The 25292-nt window shown below is 46.6% G+C and overlaps 1 protein-coding gene and 1 long non-coding RNA gene across 4 annotated transcripts in view; one reads left to right on the top strand and one right to left on the bottom strand.

Annotated features, from left to right (window-relative positions):
• Window positions 1-25292, bottom strand: part of LOC144792098 (uncharacterized) — a 215502-nt gene that overhangs the window by 145958 nt on the left and 44252 nt on the right. The window contains exon 2 of the long non-coding RNA XR_013602506.1: window positions 22442-22574. This is a non-coding gene — a long non-coding RNA (uncharacterized LOC144792098). The remainder of the gene's footprint in view (window positions 1-22441; window positions 22575-25292) is intronic.
• Window positions 1-25292, top strand: part of LOC144792096 (uncharacterized) — a 710230-nt gene that overhangs the window by 414 nt on the left and 684524 nt on the right. The window lies entirely within an intron of this gene.

Genomic DNA, 25292 nt, shown 5'->3' on the forward strand with positions numbered 1-25292 from the left:
CCACGGTATAGGCCGTCTCCCCGCTAGACCCCCACTTTCCTTCTAATTTCTTTCAGGGCTTCTGCGGTTTCACCCGCCCTACTTTTCACAGATTCCTGCCGAGTTTTGCAGATTGCTACAGTCTTCTTCCATTTGGTGTTTGATGCACTTCCTCCCACTAGGTGTCTGCAGCAATCCACTCGTTTTTGCTGCACTTTGTATACTCGCTCTCGAGGCTCCTCCAACAGTCATCCCTAAGCTATTGCAGCACTTTCTCTCCCCTTAGCGCATCCTCGCTGCCGGCGTTTCCATAGTGTTCCCCCCCCCCCCTCTCCCCCAACTTGGTTCTGAATGGATTATAGTGCCCCGCCCTACTTACATCACAATTCTTTCCTCCTGAATTCTGTAGCCCTGCTCGTATTTATTAGTTTCTTTCCTCCAGGCTCCCTGTTAAGTAAACTCCAAAATCCGTATAATTAAAAGTATTTATTAGGATGTAAACTCCAAAATCCGTATAATTAAAAGTATTTATTAGGATGTGAACATCGATCGATAGAGCAGCTTCCCTTCAGCCCTCCTCTCAGCACCAGCGCAGTCATCTGACAGAACTGTCTGGAGAACAAGTGAAGGAGCTAGAATGCATATTAAATACAAACACACAGGGCAATACATTTCTCGTGCTACTGCACGAGTTATACTATTCTAAACACAACATTCCTCGTGCTACTGCACGAGAATAACATACTTAAAGGAACATAACACTCCCCTTCTCCAATACCCAAAGACCTTCATTGTGGGTTGCACGTAATTTATTCCGCACCCGGTAAATAATAATGCTTAGTGCTTTAAGTGGCATGAAAAAATGTTGGGGGTATATTTCTAAAACGGACGTGTCAAAAGAATCATAACTAGGAATATTTTACGAGAGACGTGGCATATGTAAATGAGGACACGTCTTTAAGCATGACATTTTTTTTCCCTACAGGAACCATGCCATCCGACTAATCTTTGGGTGCCTTTCTGTGAGTTTTCTAATGTTTCATTCAGACGTATGACACAACAAAAGACATACATCTAAAACAAGCCAATGCTTGCTAACAGTATCAAATACATAACAGCAATGATTTTGTTGTGAATAATTAGAATGGAAGTGTTTGCAATTCTAAAAATATGGCACCGTGAATTCAACATTACTAATGTACATAGCTCATACGTTTCAGATTGCTTATGTGTTTACATTTCCACCTTGTAATTTAAGTGTATGTGGTAACATCGAGTGACACTTTATCACTGATAAAACCAAGCAAGGACATCAATTTAAAGAGATAAATTCCACAAATGTCCCCAGAAACCAACCCACCCTTCCCACCTGCTGCATCCAATTGGGTGACAAGTCCATTGCATTAAAAACTTACATGAAAGCAAGCATCTTTAACATGCTGCAGCCACACCAGGTTTAGTGGTGAGAGGTAGACCATATATGTGGCTGACTCTGTCAGCTGGCTCTCAAGCTGGACTGCCTGCAGCGCTTTTACCACTGAGGGATCAGATGCCAGAAGGAGGATGTGTGAGCCAATTATGGAAACAAGCCTGCCCTGAGCTGATGACTGCAGTATCCATAGCAACCACAGTCTCCTCCTCTCAACTTCAGGCCTAGCTCTCTGAAAGACTACTTGAAGCATTTCAATCAGAAGTGAGGGGAGAAAGAAGCAGAGGTTCAGTCAGCTTCTGACTTTCAGTAGTCAATAATCAATAAAGGGGGGAAAGAACCACATAATTCTGTGTACCAGAGTCTCAAGGATAATAGTTCTGGAGAAACTCAACCACACTTTCTCAGGTCACGGTGTATATTATCGCCGCTCTTGAGGTTTGGTGTATAGCATCATCATCAGGTCTGTCACTTGAGTGTCCTGTTCTCCAAGTGATTCACCAACCTCCACTAGGAGGGAGACTGTATGGCTATTGACAGTGGTATGTCACTTAAAATTATCTCATATCCAGTGAAGGAAGTTTTAATATAAAGAAAACTGGATAGGGATAAGGTTAAAAAATGGTCAGTGTATATGTGGGAAAGTTACTGGTCCATTACACCTTTGGATTAGCTCGACATGTTTCGGCCAGTTTGTGCCCTAGCGGGTCTAGTGGCGTTCATCCGGACCATATTGTGGAAGACCTAGAGTTGTAGGATACGTCACTGGTAATATGGATGCGTATATTTACTCACTCTCTTCGTCTCGTAGCACACTTCCCTCAAGACAAGAAGGGGTTATAGGCACTGCTGTTGGCACATAACTAGCATGAAATCAAAAGGGAAAAGAAAACATAACGTAATGCAACACATCTAATTTCTTTGTTTGAATCTGTTTATTAAAGTTTATGTTTTTACATATATATCCCTTTGGCAATGCACATGATAAATATCACAACAGCTAGTTTGATACATAACAGCAGTAACAATCTATAAATGACTGCCGATATCTGTATTGTACATCGGCTACCAGAACAGCTACCCACGGTCAAACTTATAAGACAGCGAATGCCAATGCTTGGCGTCATATAAACCTTTTTGCCATTGAACATGTATCTAGCTTCAGACCAAACCCAGCTTCCACCCGGCAGCTCTCAGATACAACTAGCAGTGTGAGAAAGAATCGCACATAGACATTAATTGACAGTGGGGGTCAGATTCAAGCGTTATATTAACCAAGCATTAAGCAACTGGAATACCAAAGAACTGTGTGCATCACTGTGGTTTTTCATCCTTGTGCCCGTAGGTCAGTTTAAGCCCCCCTATGAGTGGAGAGAAAACGTTTGGTACCGCCTCCCATCTCCAGTTATAACATTCAGGTAGTCATGCAGGTACTTTTGAGTGTCTGATACAGAGCATCCCGATTCAGGGGGACGGGGCGCCCCCCAGGTATGCTATTTAAAAAAAAAAAAAACACTTTTTATTGAATTGAAAATCAGGGCAAACATTACATTTAGAAGATAATCATGATTGGCTGCGATTAAAGCTGTGAATCAAACAACGCTGCTCATTCCCACATCAACAATATATCATGAACAGTACACTTGGCCCGCACCCCAACTCCCGGACAGTACGACCATATTATGTGGAAACATCATCTGTTACAAGTTCAGGTGGATCACAAATATATCCTCGATACTTGTTCCATGCTCCCCATACTTTCTCCCATTTACGGGGACAACCACGATGGATAAAGACCGCCTTCTCGGCCACCATTGCCTCGTCCATGTCCTTACACCATTTCCGGAGCGTAGGTATTTCACTTGACCCCCATAACATAGCAATGTTGCGCTTAGCAAGTGCCATACCCAACATCGCCCAATCCTGCGCTTGGTGAGTGAGGTCATTGGGCTCCCACACATTTAACAGACAGTGTCTTGGTTCTGGTAATACCGAAATTTCCACAGTCTGAGATATAGTGCGCATCACCTTGGCCCAGTACGTTGCAATATGGGGACAGTCCCAAAAGATGTGAAAAAATGTACCCTCGTCCCCACAGTTCCTTAAACAGTATTGGTGTTGGGCTTTCCCTATTGCGTAGAGTGTTGTTCTAGTGTAATATGTGCGGTGCAGTACTTTAAGTTGGAGCAGTCTGACCAGGTAGGGCCGTCTCACGTGGCGACGACAGTGCCTCCTGCCACTCCGATTTATCGAAGTCACCCACATCTCGGGACCATTTTTGTTGCAGATTTGTCGTCAGATCTGGCAGGTTGTTGACTAATTTACGGTATGTAAAGGATGTCGCCTTCTTAGTCATGTGTTCTGTAAGGAGTCTATCCTCCAATGGATTGGCCTCTGGTATGGTCGTGCCAGATGTCAGGACTGCCTGAAGCGCATGCCGGATTTGTAGATACCTAAACTTCTCTGTCTGCGCCATCCCATATTGTGTCTCTAAGTGGGAAAACTCGACCACTGCTCCCTTCTTCCAGAGATCGCCCACTGTGGATATACCAATACTGTCCCAGTGTACGAAACCTCTACTGTTCCGAAGTCGCCCAAGTCTCTGTGAGTCCCAGAGTGGCGTCATTTGTGTGATATCTCCTGCTCTTGCTGTATAAGGCTGACATCATTCCATCCTCCTCTAGTTCCTGTCTGTCCGCTTGGTACGCAGGTTCGTCCTGAGGGGCATGCAACCAATAGTCGATTATTTTAAGATGTGCTGCCCAGTAGTACAGCTGCACGTTCGGAAGGGCTATCCCACCATCGTACCAGCTACGCACCAGCTTATCCTGGGCGATGCGTGCCGGTTTATTCCCCATAATAAACTGGAGGCTTCAGCCGCTATTGCTTTAAAATAAGCCTGAGGGACTGGAAATTGGGTGTTTTCGAGAACATATAGAAAATGGGGGAGCGTCATCATTTTGTGAAGCGCTGCTTTGCCCAACAGCGTGAGGGGAAGGCTATGCCAGACCGTTGCATCACGCTTAAATCGCTCTAGTGGGGGTTTAAATTTTTTCCCATAAAATTCATCAGGGTCCGGTGTTGCGTAGATGCCGAGGTATTTGAAGGCTCCGTCTGTAACCCGTAGCGGGGAATCCGAGGGTAGTAATGGTGGCGGGTCTTTCAGTACATAGAGTACGGACTTAGACCAATTAATAGTGTATCTGGACACCCAACCAAATTTTTCACATACATTCAGGAGCTCTAAGAAGGATTTTCCCGGGGAGGTAAAGTATAGTAGCACTTCATCTGCATAAAGTGATATGCGATCTTCCCAAGTGTCTGTCAAGCGAAGCCCACGGATAGAAGGCTCCCATCTGATCCACGCTGCTAGCGGTTCTAGAGCCAGTGTAAATAGTAATGGGGACAGTGGGCACCCCTGTCGTGTCCCTCAGGACAATGGGAAATCCCTCGATATGTGCCCGTTGGCCACAACATACGCCAATGGGTTAGTATTTAGCAGACAAATCCAGGCACAGAATTTTGGACCTAAGCCCAAGTGTCGCAGGGCTGCAAATAAGTATGGCAATTCTACCACATCAAACGCTATGCTCGCGTCTAAGGATAGAATTACTGCGGGTTCCTGAATAGAGGACCTCCGGGCCATCACCGCTTGTAGTCGCCTGAGATTAAGGGCTGTCGCAATGCCAATAGTTTGGCCAGTATTTTGGCTTCAGCATTGATTAAGGATATTGGGCGGTATGAACTGCAATTCTCCGGGGGTTTGCCCGGTTTAGGGATCGTAACGTTAGTGGCCAACCGTTGATCTCGAGGCAGTTCTCCAGCCTCAAGACTGTCCTGAAACATGTTTAAGAGATAAGGGGCCGTCAAGTCTGCAGTTTTTTAATAAAGTTCAATGGGGATCCCGTTAGGCCCCACCGCCTTACCGGATTCAAGGGAGCCAATAGCCGTTTGCAGCTCCTCAACCGAAAGGTCGGCGTCTAAGAGCAGAGCCGCTTCTGGTGTGAGTTTTGGCATAGCAATATCTTTAATATATTCGTGGGCTTCTTCTATTGTAAACGCGGAGCGCAAGGCATATATGTGCTCAAAATGGTCGGCCAGCGTATCTACTATGTCACTTGGGGCGATCACTAGGGAGTCTGCAGGTGTACGCAGCTGCGCGATCGTTCTGTCTGCTTTCTCCTTTTTATCAAGCCAGGCTAGTAACTTGCCTGCCTTATCCCCCAATTCGTATATTCTCTTGCACGTGGCCTGAAGTCTGGCCATGACCATCTCTCTCTGAAATGCCACACATTCATGTTGTTTGAGACGCATCCCTTGGGATGTTTGGTGTGTTGGGTGTTCTGCGTGTTGTATTGTTGCAGCATCTAGGTCCGATTCTAAACAATCCAGTTCTGCCTGTTTTCCCCGTTTGTATCCTGTGATAGACTCTATAGCATGCCCACGTGCAACCGTTTTAAAGGTCTCCAAGAGAATGCAGGGTGATTGCACCGATGATTCATTGTCTTGGAAAAAGTCCCTAGTAGCACTAGTAATCTCTTTTAGCACTTCAGGTATAAGCAAGTAACTGGGGTATATGGGGAAAATGCGGCGTCTCACAGTCCGGTGGCGGGAATATGTCAGCAGTGTCGATGAGTGATCTGATATGCCCCTAGGGCGAATATCCACCCCAACCACTCCCTCCAGGGCACCCGCGGAGACTAGAAAGTAATCAATACGTGTGAGGCTGTCATGTACCCCGAATGAAAGGTGTATTGTTTGGCATTGGGGTGCCTAAATCGCCATGCGTTTGTAAGTCCTAAGGCATCTAGGAGACCGCTCATATGGTGGCTGCCCGTTGCATTTGGTTTAGGGGGGTATCTATCTAGTGTACCGTCCATTATGTCATTAAAATCTCCCCCAATCACAATCTCTGCCTCAGGGAGGGCAAGCAAGAATGTCATAAATGCAGGGTGTGCTATCGCATGTAGAGCAGGTGGAATGTAGGCGGAGACTAGATTAAACAATTTGTCCTCCCATTGACACGTGATTGCCGCATAGCGGCCCTGGTCATATACTCACGTCTGTTGTATTATTAGTGGGAACTGCTTCTTGACTAATATACCCACCCCTCTGGACCCAGACGAGAATTCGGAGGGAGCAACCATTTTATAACCCCACCTGTCTAGGGCCTTACACGTAGAACCCATCAAGTGCGTCTCCTGTAGTAATGCCACAGCAGATGCGCATCGTTTGAGGTTTTGCAACACTAAACCCCTCTTCACCTTGTCCCCCAACCCCCGCACATTCCAGGTGAGTAGAGTCAATGGTGTCCCTGGGGAGAGCTGAGCCGTTTGTTGATCAGTGTTGTGTTGACCTTGGGTAGACCTATGGTACAGAGAGAAATCGCAGCGCCGCTGTCCCACTAGAACGAGTCAGTCCCAGTATGTTGGCAGCCATTTGGTTCATTATATGTGCTCTTAGAAACTGTGAAAGAAAATATAAACAAAACCTTGAGAACTTTACCTTCCCCCCCGCCCCACTCCCTGCCTCTCTGCCTGACGGATTCAAAACTACCCGCCTCCCCAACAAAGCAGAGTGCTTAAATCCCTTCCCAGTTTCCAGCGGACAGGGGTGAAAGATAGCATCCGTTACCTCCCAACCCTGCAAAGATCAACGAGGTCGCGAACTTCCCCCAGCCTCCCAACCCGAGCCATAAAGCTATCTTGTGAAGAGGTACAATAAACAGAGAGCGAGTAACAAAAATTATTCAAGAGTCACGTAGTCTATGGCGCCAATGCAAAGGAACACAACATTTAGCCTAAAAACATCTCTTGTACTCCATTTGTGCCAGAACAATGCCATTGGCGAACTCCCTACATCATATCTAAGTCTATGTACCGGTACTCAAAGCCTCGTATCCGTACCGCAGGAGGCAACAAACAGTGAAGCAGTCCGTGCCTCGAGTCACTCACATTCTTCACTCAGCGCGCGGTCCCTGCGCCAACTTCCAGTGTCACCATTTCTACCAGGCCGACCAGCTTTCCGACAACCTTCCAGCCACGCCTGTGCTTCGTCCGGGGTGGCAAAAAAACAAGTTTTGCCTTCAGCCTCCGCCCTCAATTTGGCTGGAAAGAGCATGGAATATTTGAGGCCTTAGTCACGAAGCGTCTTTTTGACATCCAGAAAACTCCGCCGTTGCTTTGTGACAGCCGCAGTGTAGTCGGTAAAAATCGTCACAGTTGCATTTTCGATCTTCAGTGGGGGAGCCTCGCGCGCGGCCTGTAATATCACATCCCTATCTCGGAAGTTGAATATACGGGCCAGAATAGGCCGCGGTGGCACCCCAGGCCTCGGTCTGTCACCAGGAACCCGATGTGCCCGTTCAACAGAGAAATAGTTGGACAAACCTCTAGGCTGGAGATGGTTTGTAATCCCCGGTCCGTTCCGGCACACCAATAAGGCGGATGTTGTTTCGCCTCGAGCGCCCTTCATGGTCTTCTAGCTTGGCAGCCAATATTTTGTTTTCAGTGAGGAGGTAGTTTACCTGTGTTTTAAGAGTGGCGGAATCAGCTGTTAATATTTTCGGAGAAGGTTTCGACTTCAGACAGTCTCGTCAACAGTTTACTAAAGTCGGCTTTGATTAGTGATAAATCCACTGCAAGAGTCTCAATACGGGAGTCCACCTTATTTAATGTCGCCATGATGTCGCGCAGCGTCACCTCCTGACCCTCTCTGGGTTTTTCGCCCTGTGATGGTGGGGCTTCCTTATCGGGTGCTGTCATCTGTGTCTTGGTGTATGTAAATGTATCCAGTTTTATCTGGTGAGAGCCCCTGGCGTTCCTGCCGCTCATTATTACAGATTACTTGTGTCCGTACCAAGTCCTGGGGTATGGTCGCCATTTGCGGTTATCGGTAGTGGTTTCTCCGAACCCAACAGCAGTCGTCAAATTACAATCCTCTGCCAGCAACAGTCCACTTCGTACACTATGGCTCCGGGTCGTGGAACAATAGGGGTCAAGTGTGCTCCGCAGCGCCTGCCTGGTACAAAATGTGGCGCCACTGCCCGCAGCGCTGTATCAGATCGCTGTCCTCCCTTTGCACCTCTAGTTAAATCATGGCATATACAGAAGTGCCCCTATGTTGATCACTTCCGACCTCCCCTCAGGGTGTCTCCAGAATTTGCCAGTCAGATCGGGGGTGCAGGCCGTTAGTTGCTCCCAGCCGCTCCTTCCACCCAGAGGTCCCTTTGCGATCGCCTAACTTGAGGTCCCGGCTTTTCTTATCGTGGCACCACAGTGTGGTGGAAGGAGAAGGAAGTGGGGTAAATCATAAGGAACAAGGTGAATTCAGCTCATCTGCTACCGCCTCTGCCTCATCCTAGCCGAATGACATGGCCACTATCCCGTAGAGGTGTTCATGTATAGCATTTATTTTTTGAAGCACATGAGGTATTGGGTGCCCAGTGTAGTGTGTGAAAGGCGCAGAACTTTCTAAGGAGGGAGGCCTCCTATCGGGGTTTCCATCTTCCCCCAAGGGGAGTCTGCATTCCGCAGCTGCCTATCTATGACCGGGCATTCCTCTTGAAAATCATATAGTATTGTGTCCCAGTGGATTGCAATGGGGAATTTGTGGAGCCTTAGTGTGCCCTCTCAGCATAGTGAAATGCTTTCAGACTTGGCCTATGCCAGCAGTGATCAGCGCCAGGCTAGCAGAGGGTCCGGTGATCTCCACATTCTCGTGACCAGGCACTTGGCCACAAGCAGCCCCACATCTAGAAAACGCATGGTCACCCTCTGTCTCTTACTTCTAGGGAACAGGTGTAGTATGCATTCCTCCCAGGTGCATGCTATGACTCGTTCCGTGCAGGTGGCCAGTGAAGTCATCACAGATTGGCAGTATTATGCGAGGCTGGAGCAGGACCATAACATATGCAGCAGGTCTGCGTTTACAGCCTGACATCTGGGGCAGGCCGCATCAGTATGTTGGAAATATCGGTTAATCTTGTCTGAGGTTAGATATGCTCTTTGCGTGATGTAATATTGGATTAGGCAGAATCGTGCATTCCGGGGAACCCCGATGAGGCTTTCCAGTTTGCACCCCACTCCCTGTCCGAACATGGCCGGTACAGATCTGTCTCTCGTCGCTGCCTCGGAGAAAGAAACGGTGTCACCGCGTGCTGTCGAAACAAGGCCGCGAACCATCTGGTGAGGTGCCTATCAGTTCCCAGCGCACAAAGGCATTGGAATGTGAGATGAGTCTGGTGTTCGCTTGACATGTCTCCCCATCGGTTTCATAGGGCACTAATCATGGCTGGGTATAACAAAAACTGTCCAGGGTGTAGCCCATCTTCATCTGCCAACGTGTCAAAGGGCAGCAAAACGCCATCTCTGTATAGGTCACCTATCGTGTGGAGCCCCGCTGCCCACCACTCAGTTACCTCTGTGGACAACGTGGCCACTGTCCCACGGGGGCGGGGCAACAGAGGTAGTGCTGGAGCGTACTAGGTCGTCAGTCTAGTGAGATACAAGCTCCTATGATATGAACGGGCTGCAATTCCAAGCATTAGGGCGTCCGGCTGATGATTGCGGGTGCAAGGATGGAACAATGTATGTAATTCTTGGAGCGTCCAGGGAGGGGCACATGTGGCTGTGTCATTGAGATGCAATCCTGCTAGCCACCTAGCCACTCATTGTAGCTGAGAGGCAAGATAATAGTTCTTCATGTCGGGAGTAGCTAACCCTCCCTGATCCGTGGGTAGCTATAATTTAGAAAGTGCTACTCCATAGCGTGATCCATTCCAGATAAAGTCTCTCGTAGTACGCTCGATTGCATATATAAGGAGGGGGGGGGGGGGTGATATAGTGCAGCAGATTAGTGAAGTAATATAACAGCCGCGGGAGGACCACCAGTTTTTGGTCTCGCCTGAGTCAGCGCATGCGTTGGACTGGCAAGACATTTAGGAAGTGGGCTTTAGAAATCCGACCAAGGCCTAAAGCTTGCGGTTACGCGCAATGTGACGCGCACAGGCGCCATCTGGCTTTCCGTCATAGCCCATTAATCGCCGCTTGCGGCACCCTCACAGCACGCGTTCACTTTTACTTTCGCACGCACCACTCGCATGTTTTTTTTAAATTTCCTTTTCGCGTGCGCACACAACTCCCGGGCTTGTTATTTTAAACTTTCAGCCCACCACTCGCGGGACGCTGCATTCCTTTAAAAAAAAAATCTTTCAGTGCGCCACTCGCGGGATGCTGCATTACTTTAAAAAAAAAAACTTTCAGCGCGCCACTCGTGGAACGCTGCATTCCTTAAAAAAAAAAAAACTTTCAGCGCGCCACTGGCGCCACTCGCCAATCTGCTCCCTCCTGCAGCGCTTTTGGGTCGCCGCAGCAACCGGTCAGTCCACGCGTCCAGGGCGTTCTAATTACATTTAGCCAGAGCAGTCCCAGACTGACTAGGCCTCGTCGGCTGCCGTGCAGTTGATCCCCAGTCGATTACTTTTGGGCTTCTTCACCCATGCACATTTCTGTGAGCTCATGCAGCACCCCCTCACTCGCTGCCGGTTGTCCTTCCACCCGAGGCACACTGCGACATCTGCGGCAGCTCCCCACCTGATGCTATTCGGAGACGTGCTGGGCTCCACCTAGGGCTGAGGCTATGCCGCGGCTGCTGACATTTTGGTTAAGTCACTGGTCATATGAGATCTTCTGCCGACAGCTATCTCCTATCCGGGAACTGCACTCTTCCGTTACTGCAATGCAATAGGTCTCTAATTTGCGAAACTTTGAGCTACTGGCATTGTAAATGACAAACCTTTATCTATGTGTTGGTTTTGAAAACATATAAATAAAAGGCATTGGGCCATATGTAGGAAGCCTAGTTGCGCTCGCAAATGCTGAAATTCGCAGAATTTCACCATTTGCGATCGCAATTAGGGTAGTGTGCTATGTAGCACACAAAAACCCACAGGAAAAATAAGGAATTGCAAAATTTGCTATTCCTTATTTTCCTATTGCATTTAAGGAATCGCAAATTGCGATTCCTTAAATGCAATGTAGGAAGCACCCAGGTTGAGCAAATTTTGGCTTAAGGAATTGCAAAATACCACCAACTTCAGGTTGGTGGTACTTTGCGATTTCTTTGAAAAATGCACTTTTTGGCATTTTGCCATGTGGGTCACATGCATGCCCTTAGGGCATGTATGTGGGCCACATGTGCACACATGTTAATTTCAGGGGTGCAAAAGGGTGTCCTATTGACACCCTTACAACCCTGAAATTGCATTCTCAATTTGCGATTCTCTAATTGAGAATCGCAAATTGAGAATGTCGCTTTCATTCCTATGGGCCTTCTAGCCTATAGGAATGAATGAGAAGTTATTCCTTATTTGCGAATCTCAATTTGCGATTCATAAATAAGGAATAAGTGGCATTCGCTAAAAATGTTGCTAATCCTACCTACATTGCGTTTTGCGATTCTCTAATTGCAATTCCCAAAACATCGCAATTTGAGAATCGCAAAACACAAATTACCTACATATGGCCAATTGTCATTTACAATGCCAATAGCTTAAAATTTTGCAAATGTGAGACCTATTGCATCGCAAATGCTTGTTAAAAGTGTTATCCGACCCATAACAGATAGTATGCTCCAAAATAACATCTGAGACCGAATAGCTGATGTGGCCCTGCCAAGGTTTCTGTCTAGAAGATCAGCAGGCTTGTGGTAAATTTGGATTCCTAGGTAACGGAAGGTATCAGGTTGCAATGCAACTGGAACACCACAATGCGTTAGGGCGAGTTCAGGAGAGGTGGGTGCGAATAGAAACACACAGCCCAATTCACTCTAAGACAGGAAATAGTAGCAGTCGGACAACAGGCTGGTCAAGTCAGCAGGGACGGATCCGAGGTCACGGAGGCAAAGTAGCAGTTCTTCTGCGTATAGGGATACCACATGGGTATCATCTCCCAGGCGTATACCCCAGTCAGTACCTCGCATACAAAGGACGGCTGCTAGGGGCAAGATGGCTAGGGAGAAGAGGAGAAGGGACAGTGGGCATCCCTGATGGGATCAGATATGTAAGAACCCACCTTTACCCTAGCTGTCGGCACATTGTAGGGCAGTCTCACCAGGCTGGTAAACCAGGGTCCAAATCCATAGTGTGGTAATACAACATATCTTCTCTGCCGAGCACATACACTTCCAGATCCACACCGACCCCAACACCACCCTCAGAGGAACACTCGTCTACAGACCTCCCGGACCTCGACCACAGTTCAGCGACACCATCGCCGACCTAGTCAGCACCCACGCCCTCGCCTCCATGGACTACATTCTCCTCGGGGACCTGAACTTCCACCTCGAGAACAACAACAACGCCAACTCCACCACCCTGATCGACAACCTCGTCAACCTCGGATTCAAACAGCTTGTGACGGCACCCACCCACGCCGCCGGACACACACTGGACCCCATCTTCTCCACCAGCCCCCACGTCTCCTTCAACCACACCACCGAACCTCACTGGACCGACCACAGATGCGTCCACTTCACCTTCAGGAAACCCACGACACACCACCTCACCCAACAGCTGCCACAACGCTGCTGGGGCAAGTTCACCAGGGGGCCAACTGACCACCGCCCTCGCCCTGAGACCTCCCACCGAGCCAGACACTGCCGCGACCAACCTCAAACAGTGGATCAACGACTGTGCCAACTCCCTCGCCCCCCTCAAGACCTCCACAACCAACCACACCAACAAGAAAGCCGCCTGGTTCACCGAAGACTTCCGGATCTCCAAGCACACCTGTCGCAAGCTGGAGAAGAAATGGCCCCACGACCGAACACCAGACAGCCACACAGCCCACAAGAGCGCCGCCCGCAAACACCACCAACTCATCAGGACCGCCAAGAAGACCGCCTTCAAGGACCGTTTAGACAACAACGCACACAAAACCAAAGAGCTCTTCAGCATCGTGAAAGAACTGTCCAACCCCAGCTCCAACACCACTGACATCCCACCACCCCAGGACCTGTGTGACTCCCTGGCCACCTTCTTCCACCGACATTCACGACAGCTTCAACTCCGACACCCCCGCACCCACCATAGAGCCCACCACCCCTGCGACCACCACCCGCACCAGCCGCCTGACCGCCTGGTCCAACATCAGCGACGAAGACACCATCAAATTCATGAACTCCATCCACTCCGGATTCCCATCGGACCCCTGCCCCCATCACGTCTTCAACAAAGCCAGCACAACCATCGGCCCCCACCTCCGAAAAACAATCAACAGTTCCTTCGAGACAGCAACTTTCCCGGAAAGCTGGAAGCACGCCGAGATCAACGCCCTCCTGAAGAAGCCCAAGGCGGACCCCAAGGACCTCAAGAACTTCCGGCCCATCTCCCTGCTCCCATTCCCGGCAAAAGTGACTGCGAAGATCGTCAACAAACCGCTAACCCGCTACCTCGAAGACAACAACATCCTGGACCCCTCCCAATCCGGTTTTCGCAGCAACCACAGCACCGAGACAGCCCTCATCGCCGCCACCGACGACATCAGGATCCTGCTGGACAAAGGAGAAACAGCCGCCCTCATCCTCCTGGACCTATTAGCATCTTTTGACAGTCTGCCACCGCACCCTATCAGCACGCTTCCATGACGCCGGAATTCAAGAGAAGGCCTGGCCTGGACCACATCCTTCCTCTCCGGCAGAACCCAGAGTGTCCGCCTCCCACCCTTCCGCTCAAAATCCACCGAAATCATCTGCGGCGTCCCACAGGGATCCTCCCTGAGCCCGACGCTGTTCAATATCTACATGGCACCGCTCACCCACGTCGCACGACAATATAACCTCAACATTATCTCCTACGCCGATGACACTCAGCTGATCATATCCCTCACCGAAGACCCCTACACCGCCAAAGCCAACCTCCACAGAGGAATGAAGGCCGTAGCCGATTGGATGAAGGACAGCAGGCTGAAGCTGAATTCAGACAAGATGGAGGTCCTCATTCTCGGACCCACCCCATCGGCCTGGGACGACTCTTGGTGGCCCACATCGCTAGGCACAGCCCCGGAACCCACAGACCACGCACGCAACCTGGGGGTCATCCTCGACTCCACCCTCTCCATGACCAGGCAAGTCAACGCCGTCTCCGCGTCCTGCTTCAACACCCTCCGCATGCTCCGCAGGATCTTCAAATGGGTCCCTCCCGACATGACAAAACCGTCACCCAGGCCCTCGTCACCAGCAGACTCGACTACGGGAACGCCCTCTACTCAGGAACAACAACCAAGCTCCTGAGACGACTTCAACGAATCCAGAACGCCTCGGCACGACTGATCCTCGACGTCCCCCGTCGCAGCCACATCACAACCCACCTGAGAGTCCTGCACTGGCTCCCCGTCAACAAGAGGATCACCTTCAAATTCCTCATCCACGCACACAAAGCCCTACACAACTCTGGACCCACATACCTCAACAACCATCTAAGCTTCCACAACCCCACCCGAAACCTCCGCTCAGCCAACCTCACCCTCGCCACAGTTCCTCGTATCCAGAAAGCCACCGTCTGCGGCAGATCCTTCCCGCCAAGACCTGGAACGCTCTCCCCAACAGCCTACAACAGACCCAGGACCTGCTGACCTTCAGAAGACTCCTCAAGACCTGGCTCTTCGACCAGTAGCGCCCCCCCAGCGCCTTGAGACCCTCATGGGTATGTAGCGCGCTTTATAAATGCACTGATTGATTGATTGATAGTGTAAATGATCTCCTATACACCCGGTGTGCGTTTATGACTGTCCACTAAGATAGTTTCTAGTGGCTTTTGTTTATAGTGTGAGTTACTATAAACTCTGACTGGCATTGCTCCATGCTGCTCAGAATGATGATATCTAAACAAAATGTAATTCTTATATGGCTTATGGTGGAAGCATTTATAGTTACTGAAATGAAATAGGATAACCGTCTTAGTGACATAATGCTTTAAAAAAATGTTCATAAAGGTATAGTTTAGTGTAAACTAAGTATGACGTAAAAACCTATGCTGTTTGGAAGTTGATGGGAACAGAAATGAGACATCCTAGTTGTTTCAGGTCAATACAGGCAAGAAATAACGTGCAGAAAATAGCAGTTACGAATATCGAAGGCAAAATGGTATACCTTTTAAAGGAGTATAATTCACCACTTGGGGTTGGAGAGTGCAAGGTACAGCATGATTAGAAATTCTAAAGTGAATATAACGGAGAGCATTAAAATCCCTAATAAGAGAAAAGGGACCGTTGCAGTGTTGAAAAAAGCTGCCTTTCTACTCACCCATCTGCTCTATGTAAACACGTCTCTCTCTCATCCAGAATTACAAGGATCGGTATTTCGGGAGAGGCATATGTGCTCCATATGGTTTCAGTTAGGAACACCTGTGTGAGGCATTTTGTTGGAGGATTGGTGATAAATATAACGCAAAGGGGTATTACATGCACAGTCGCGTCTAGCGTGAATCAACCCTTAAAATACTTAAAATAATGTAAAGTGGTTACAGGCAATATACTTTAATTCCAAGTCGATTGAGCAGATATTTGATTTGGCTATCAAAACTGATTTGCTATGTATGTTTGATTACATGAAAAGAGTGTAATACATGTATTTATTACTGTCACGCTAGAGTAAAGCATATGGGAGAAATACTACAGCCTGTGGATATGGCTTAATGTACTTTTGCAGCACTCTGTAATGCTATTGTCAGTGTTCTAAGAAATTGAGTATTATCCTTAATGTGAGGATCCTGAAAGTTTTTCATAATGCGTCTTGTTGCGGCTGAAGCAATTTAGCCTTACAAATTCCTTAAAGTGATGTCAAGAGATTTTGAAAAGTACACGTTTGATTGTGGCCAAAGGTGGGATAGTCGGTTATTCATTGTGTGGTGATCCAAACTGATTTAGCCTTAAAAAGGGGAACACAGCTAACTATTACTGGCACACAAAAAACGATAGGCATAGTAGAAATACTTCTGTCTATAATTGCCGCTCTTTGTGGTATATCTTGTGTTGATGCTAGCATTCTAAAAAGATTTTTATGTATCAATACATGTCAAGTGTTGAGCAAAGAAGCGTAATGTGTGGCATAATAAGAAAAGGAGGCAGTGTTTATGATCGCTAGACAATAATGCTGTTACGAGCGCTTATTAGAATATTTATTTACGAGCATATGCCTTCAGATGTTAAGGGAGCCTTTACTTATGTTCATTAGTAGTGTTATCATGTGAATCATCGGATAGAGGATTCGTCTCCTTAAGTGTACAAAGGCTCATGTCTGAAAAAACCTGTATTTGGTTGAAGCAAGAATGTTCAGAGAGAACATCTGAAGGGTGGTGAATCAAGTTCCAAAGGTTTTTATGCTATTGGGGAGACAACTCTACTTGAATATCGTATGATTGACATATTTAATATTAGGAGAGGTTTTATTCTGAGCATAGTATTTAATGTGCGCTTTTCTGGTTAAATGCCAACCAGGGGATATTATCATTAAGCCCTTTGTCAAAAGCCTTGGGGCGGTAAATCCATCTTTTTTCTTTTTGAACAGAATTTTGTTTTGCGTCCTGGCTGGTGTTGTCTAGTGTCTCAAGGATCACCCATTCTAAGTCATTGACTTAGTGTTGCTGAGAGAGAAAGTGATTACTCATCCGTGTGGTAATTTTTCTTATACCTGATATTGCTCTGGTGTTGTTCGATTCTAGTCTTCAATTTTCTGCAGATAATGCCAGTGTGTCTCAATCTACAGGGACAGGTGATCATATAAATTGCATGTGTGGTATGGCAATTTGTATATCGTCTTAAGGTCCGTTTGAGATTTTCTTCAAGGTTTAAAACTTTTGTAGCTTTTTTTAAATGGCATACCGCACATGTGCCCCATGGGAAATGTCCTAGCACTGGTTCCGGTCCCCAAGTAGCTAGAACTGTGTGTTTTGTCTTTGCTTGTCTGGTTACAGGTCATGTATGGACTAGTAGGTTGGGGATGTTATTGCTCCTTTTGTGTGCAAATCTGGGTTTAGGCCATTGTAGTTTCCCAGATGTTATTATCCTCCAGTGTTTATTAATAGCCTTTTTCATCAAGTTCAAAGCTTTGCTGTAAGTTGTCACACATGTGAGGATGTCATTCTCTGTGGTTTAAACTCTTGGTTCTAGGAGGTTTCCCCGATTTTGGTTTCTGGCTCTCTTTTGGCCTTTGTTGATAATGTGTAGAGGTTAATCTCACTCTTGTAGCTTTACTGCTAAATCCTTTAATTGTCTTCTAAAAACTTGAAAATTTACCCTATAGCCAGTTCTTGCACATTCGCCGCAATTGCAGCAAAATACAAGTTCAAAAGCAAGACGTGTAAAGTGCACGTCATGCTTTTCGGCTTGCTGCATTTCTTCTCTTAATGTAGCGTGGCTGAGGGCTGATTGTGGGCACTTGTGAATGTATTCCTGTTAATTGCAGCACCCTACTGCGCTGCAATTAACAGGAATATTTTCACAATGGCCCACAATTAGCCCTCAGGCTTGCTCTGTTTGGTTCTTCAGTGAGTGCCCCCACAGAGGCTGCTGGACAGTCTCTGTTTGGTGGTGCCTGCTACCTGTTATGGCCTGTGATTTGTATCTGCACGCATCTAAAGGAGAATGTGGACAAGTTTGAATAGCAAGTTAAAAAGTAAAAACAAAAGGTGTGCATCTCATGCCCATATTGTATCTTCATGAACTTTGACCTGTTCGGGATAGCACCCGCCGTTAAAAAGGATAAGTAACGAGACACAGATGTGCCTCATGCATCCACACGGTTTGGTGAAAGATCTTAAGTTCGTCTAAAAAGTCGGTGTTAATGTACTATTGGAAACGGACTTTAAAGTTGTGATAATTCTTATATGATAATTATTGGTTTTTGCAATGATATTGATTTTTATAGTTTTCGTTCTCTTCGGAAACTGTTAAATTGCATTATGGGAAATGAAGTATTTGTTTTTTGAATGATCAACATCGGTAAATTGGTGCAGTTAAGGGCCAAATAGGAGGAATTTTGGCGGGTGGATGGGTTTAAAGAGGGGTGAGGGAATGACACAGATGATTACTTAAATGACTGTGGAAAGAAGAGGAAAAGAAGAAAGTATATAAAGAATACATTGATGAGTAAAAAAGAAAGGAGAGGCAGAAATGGCGCAATTAAGCTGTGCGAGTGGTTGGGGGTGTATTTACACCCCTGTTATCATGTTGTGTTTCAGTTTTTGGTGTCATAACGGGTTGGCACTCACCATTCTGCAAGCATCTAAAGGAGAATGTGGACAAGTTTTAATAGCACAAGTTAAAAAGTTAAAACAAAAGGTGTGCATCCCACCTCCATATTGTATATCCCTGTGATTTGTATGTAGCACGACGGTCTTTCATCCCCTGTTGGTTCCTCCCGCCCACCCCCACATCGGTGGAATTGGATTGATGATCATAGTAGTTAACCTACTTCATACATAGATACATTTTGAGAGTTTATTGTAAAACCAGGATATATACAAAGGAGCATGTTGGGCTTTAAATTCATTGGATTATTGTTTTTGTTTTTGTCAGTGACTGGGACGTGTAGACACAGTACTGTGCACTGCCCACGGCACAGAGATAGAGACAGAAACAGACAGATAGAGACAGAGACAGGGACAGACTGATAGACAGACAGGGGCAAAGACAGATAGAGGCAGTGACAGATGGAGACAGAGACAGATGGAGACATATAGAGACCAAACCAGATAGAGGCAGAGACAGAAAGAGGCAGGAGCAGACAGAGCTAGATAGAGGCAGGGACAGACTGATGGAGGCAGAGACAGATGGGGCTAGAGGGCGACAGAGACAGAGAGACCGAGCTAGAAACAGAGATAGATGCAGGGATACATAGAGGCAGAGACAGACAGAGGCAGAGACTGACAGAGATAGAGACATAGACAGAGATAGAGACAGAGTGAGGGAGACAGAGTGAGGGAGACAGAGTGAGGGAGACAGAGTGAGGGAGACAGAGTGAGGGAGACAGAGTGAGGGAGACAGAGACAGGGACAGACCGAGACAGGGACAGACCGAGACAGGGACAGACCGAGACAGGGACAGACCGAGACAGGGACAGACCGAGACAGGGACAGACCGAGACAGGGACAGACCGAGACAGGGACAGACCGAGACAGGGACAGACCGAGACAGGGACAGACCGAGACAGGGACAGACCGAGACAGGGACAGACCGAGACAGGGACAGACACAGACAGGGACAGACACAGACAGGGTCAGACACAGACAGGGTCAGACAGGGAAAGACACAGGCAGAGAGAGACCGAGATAGAGAGGCAGAGAGACAGGGAGACAGAGAGAAGGAGATGGAGGGAGACAGGGAGAAAGAGGGAGACAGAGGAAGGGAGACAGAAAGGGAGAGGGAGGGAAACAGAGAGAGGGAGACAGAGAGAGAGGGAGTCAGAGGGAGTCAAGGGAGGGAGAGGGAGTCAGACAGAGGGAGATAGAGGGAGGGAGATAGAGGGAGTGAGCGAGACAGAGACAGACCAACGGAGACAGAGGGCAACAGACAGAGGGAGATAGACAGAGGGAGGGAGGGAGACAGACGGAGGGAGACAGACAGAGGGAGACAGACAGAGGGAGGGAGACAGACAGAGGGAGGGAGACAGACAAAGGGAGGGAGACAGATAAAGGGAGGGAGACAGATAGAGGGAGACAGGGAGGAAGACAGATAGACGGAGACAGACAGGGAGACAAATAGAGGGAGACAGATAGACGGAGACAGACAGATGGAGACAGAGGGAGGGAGAAGGAGGGAGAGAGCGAGATAGAGAGAGGGAGACAGAGAGAGAGGGGGAGGGAGACAGGGAGGGAGAGATAGAAGGAGGGAGGGAGGGAGATAGAGCGAGAGAGAGAGATGTGTATGCCAGGTCTGGTGGCCTAGTAGATGAAGGCGTCTGGTGCAGGGACCTGTGTTCAACCTCATGGTCACAGTTTTTTTTGTTGCTCTAGCCTGCCCCCTTCCCCCACTGACCCTGCCCCCACCGGTGCGGCCCTCGGCCACAAATCACACTGTAAATTTGGCCCCGAGAGAAAGTTTGTGAATACCCATGATCTACACTAAATAAAACCAGTTTTGTTTTCTGCCCATCCCCCTTACTTGCTTGCAGCTCCATAATACTATTCTTTGATCTGGTTTTACTTTGGGCCTGCCTTTTTACTAGACATGCGACTCATCTGATCTACCCACCGTGGAGTCACCCACCACACAACCACCCCCCAAGACTGCAGCCCTACTTTCATGTATTTTGGCACTGAAGGCAGAATGTTAAAATAGGAGAAGGTTGCCATTGCAATGAGTAACATCCTAGTCTGTCTCTAAAAAGTGAAAACAAAGAAAAAACGTTCTTTGCAGCTGGGTGTCTGTTTTTTTAACACTGCAGGAAGCCGGCATCAAATCTCCCCTCCAGCTAGATAAATATGCATTTAAAACAGCAATTTAAAAATGAAAAAAACACACAATCTCCACATAATGATTAACAGAAAGAAATTCATCATTTTTTTTTTGCCCCTGTTAACTACCAATAGTTTGCAACTTACTGCTTTTGATATATGTTTGATACCACATCCGTTTCATGCCATAGTAAAATAGGCTAGCCACCTGACATAACCACGTGTTTTCTGGGGGAATTAACAAACCATTTGAACGTCCCACTTATATTTTTGGAAATTAAACATTTCAACCAATGGAAACTACAGATTTCTATCCATGTTGTCTTGTGGTGCTACAAAGCCATCGCAGGATTTAGGTGACGTGCAAACTACTCCTCCTTGGGGATCCGTAATTTACTATCCTGTCACTACAACCCTTCACTGTCTTTAAAGGAAGATGATAATACCCATTACATTTTACACATTTTTCTTGGTTACATGTGCCCAGTGGTTAATTTGAGCCGGTGGTCTCACCCTCACTCGTTTTTTAGGGACTGGCATTTATTTTTCTTCATCAACAAGAGAGAGAGAAACACACCAACTGGAAAGAAGGAAGAGAAAGACAGGAAAACAGGCACAAAAGGAGAAAGCAGAGACAGGCAAGAGTGGAATTGGTATTTTGCTGCATCTTTTTGTCTCTGCATCCAGATTTATAATACAACAAGTAACATTACACCTACAGCAGTAAAATCTTATGATGGTACCACCATTGGAGTCTTGTGCTTTTCTAAACTCGAAGTGTACTTGCCTGTATCACCAATTCATGTCATGGCGTGTGTATCCAAATTGCAAACCTGCCTTAAGACCCTTAACGTGGTGCTTTATTTGTGAAAATGCACCGTCTTTTCAATGTTTAAGCAAAAGTTTGGAGTGATATTTGGCACTGAACCCACACGCGAGGTCTGGTTCCTGGCGCACATAGCCATGGCTGCAGGGCACAGAGACCCTACACTGGTGCACACAGAGGGAAAAAATTAGAGGGAACATTGGTGAGCAGTATGTCAATATCTGCATCTAAATGAAGATAACATTATATAGAACACATTAATATTATGCACACGGTGTGTTGTGTCATTATATCACCTAAAACAACCTATGTTATGCACATAATTCTCTTCAATAGCGCGTGAAGTCAATAAACTCTTACGTAATCGAGTTAAAAAGTCTGTGGCAAAAAAAGTATGCCAATACCTGCATCCATTTAGATAATATCTGTAATATCTGTAAGGTCGACAATTTAACTGATCCAGTTATTTGTAGTCGTGCCCGCTATCTCTATAACTAAGGTGCTTGCTTCCTAATAAAATATACAGAAGGATCTTTTGACAGTATGTTCGGGGGGGCCTAGCTGTGCATATACTGCTATTTATTGTGCTCCCACCTCTCGTAATAAAGTTCTGTCAAGAGCCTGGGCACAGTCCTGAGCATCACGAGATGAACGACAAACAGCAAAAAATGCACCCTCGCTTTGAGCAACCAATGTGCATAATAAATCTCCATCCCTGTAGGGATGCAGAGATTACTTTAAAACATGTTGTTCTAACCTGGGATCCATTAGTTGTCTGAGAGATTCTTCATGTCTTCCCGCTTTCACTCTGATTCGTGAGAAGCTGCTTGCCTGCATTGGGTTGTCGTTGGCGTTGTCCACAGTACCATTCCTCCCCATCGTGAGACAGACTGGGATAAAAAAAAAGAATCACTGGCACCAGAAAGAGAAGTTGCTTTTATTTACAGATGGAGACTTAACTACACAATGTTTTAGAGATCTTAGGACAGCACGCCTTGAGTAAAATAAGTGCAAGTGGTGAATTTTAAAGCATGTTGGGCCAGTAACATTCTGCCAAACCTGATAGAATTTTAATGGATTTTTAGAGGCTCTATTAGAATTATCCACTACGATATGTTGGTGGCATGGTAAAGTACATCAATAAGCTTACCCAGCCCAGTAGATGGGGGAGAAATGTGTGTGTTCCATAACCTGAAAAAGTATTGACTGGAATGCTATCAGAGTAATTGCAGTAGCTGATATTAATCAAGCAATCCGACCTCTCCCTTTTTGCTAATAGGGACACCTAAGTATGGATGATGTGCTCCAATGTGGGTTTAATTCTCACTGTATGTGAGAAAGTCATCCTTTCTGCCCTGATCAACCCCCCCCCCCCATTTTTCACTGATATTGGTGGTTACTGACTCTGATTTTACCCTGGGTCATAATAACCAGTCCCGGGGCCAGTGCTCTGTTTAAAAAGTAAATGGTAATTAGATGTATTTACGATTGTTATGATAACCTACTTGTAAGCCCCTAGTATATATTAAACTATGTCCAAATTCGACTTTGGAATTAAAAGTACGTCCAAAGTCTTGAATTACCTTATTTTTACATATAGACCACCCCTAAGGTCTACCCTAGGTGTCCCAAGGGTATGGTGTTATGGTAAAATAAAAAGGGACAAAAGAAAATATATTTTATACGCCCTGGTGAAGGTAAAACTGCCAATTTCGTTTTTCCTCATTGTAGTGCATTAGTTCCCTTAGACTAACATGGGGAGGCTTTATTAAACCTCAATAAAGTCTAACTATTGACAGGTGTGAGCTAAAATAATAATTCAAAGTGTCTAAATAATAGTTAGAATAAGTCTAACAACTTGCTAGGGTTAGATCTATTATAACTATGACAAAAAAGAAGTTATAGAACTTGCTTTTCTGATGTGCTTGAGTCAACCTCTAGAGCACCACCTCCTGATTGCCCTTGACAGGCTGAGCCAAACTGCTCTGATGAGGTGTGAAGTGGCCTGAAAGGAAACAAAGAGACATCTGGTGGGAGGAGTTCTGCAAGCTGCAGAGCAAATGGTGGGAAGGGGGCTGGGTAGCCAAACCTGTCTTCAAAGATGGAAATACACTTAGGGCATAACCCAAGCCCACCCACACATCCTGCGCCCCCAGCCAGATGAGATCCTCTGGAATTGAATTAGCAGAGGGGCTGGAAGGGAAGTGTTAGAGAAAGTTAGCCATTCCTGTAGGTTGTGTTAGTCAGACCTGAAGCTCAAGGAGAGGCTTTTCCATTTTGGTTTTTAAGGAACAGTGCTTTCTGGGACAAGAATATGCCACACTTCAGGGGCAGTGGTCATCATTGAGGGTAGCACCTTTGCACCCATTTGATCAGGGGTCCGCCCTGCTTGCCACCCCAGACACCTGGATAAATATGGGAGAGCTACCCAGCAGCTCAGACCCCTGTCTGGAAGAAAAAAACAGGATTTCCCTGCTGAACCCCTGGCCTGCACCAAGAGGACTGCACTTTGAAGGACTTCACCTCCGGCACACTTTGGGCTTGAGCAAAAGAATTACTTTGCCTGACTCTAAAAGTTTAAGGAGTGGACTCCCTTAAAATAACAGATTTAAAGAGCTCCACCTGCATTATCTCCACCAAGAAAAACCCAACTGGACCGTGTTGAATGGACTTTTAAGGATTTGGCAAGGTGCATTTTAAGTCTTGTAGTCCCAATTTCCCAAGGAGCAACTCAGAGTTTCTGGAACCCTGGCTTGGTGTTGTGGACCATTTGAGAGTCCAAAAAGACCTCCTGGAAGAAGATCCAGAAGTTTGGAATAATTTGGAGAATTTTTGTGGAAAAGCCCCATAAGTGGACCGACCCGTTGTCGATATTCAAGCCGCCGACGTAGAACAGCGACCCGGCCTGAAATTCAGGTTCATCCAGCTGAAAGCGCCGGAGCTCAAAAATCTCCAGGATGTCACTGAGGACTTGCGCTGAAGCAGGCTGCTGTCGTCGACTCGCAATCCAGCCTGACGAGGAGCCTCACTCGACATTGAGAGAAAAAGCTCCAAAAAAGTGATTGGGTCAGTGTATCTGATCTGCTCTTCATCACGATCAGCCTGAAACTTTGAGTCGGTCCCTGTCAACTTCGATTAGATGTCGCAAGTTAGCGCTTTTGGCTTTTACACACTAGGAAGTATTTATTCTTTAAAAACTCATATTTTTGGTTCCCTAAATTGGATTTTTGTCATTTTGGTGTCATGTTAATTATAACAATATTTCCTATTATTATAAAGTGGTGTTCAATTGTTATTGTGTTGTGTCTTACTTATTAAATGCATTTTGTGTAAAAGATTTTTATTAATTTCCATTGTCACAAAACAGGAAAACAATCTTGTACATAAAAAAGCAGTGTAGCACATCACTTCATCACCATAAATACCGTCAATTATTATAAAGTCCCAATTTTGCAATCTCTCAGCATTATATTTTGTGTTTTTAAATGCTTTACACAACTGTGACCTAAGTTAAGCCTGAAGCTACCATGGGTTCAACATACATTCATTTATTGAGACTGGACCTTATTTATGAATATCGTGTTACTAGCTGAAGGTACCTACCTGCA

Source organism: Lissotriton helveticus, chromosome 11 (assembly GCF_964261635.1).
Source record: "Lissotriton helveticus chromosome 11, aLisHel1.1, whole genome shotgun sequence".
Lineage (NCBI taxonomy): Eukaryota > Metazoa > Chordata > Amphibia > Caudata > Salamandridae > Lissotriton > Lissotriton helveticus.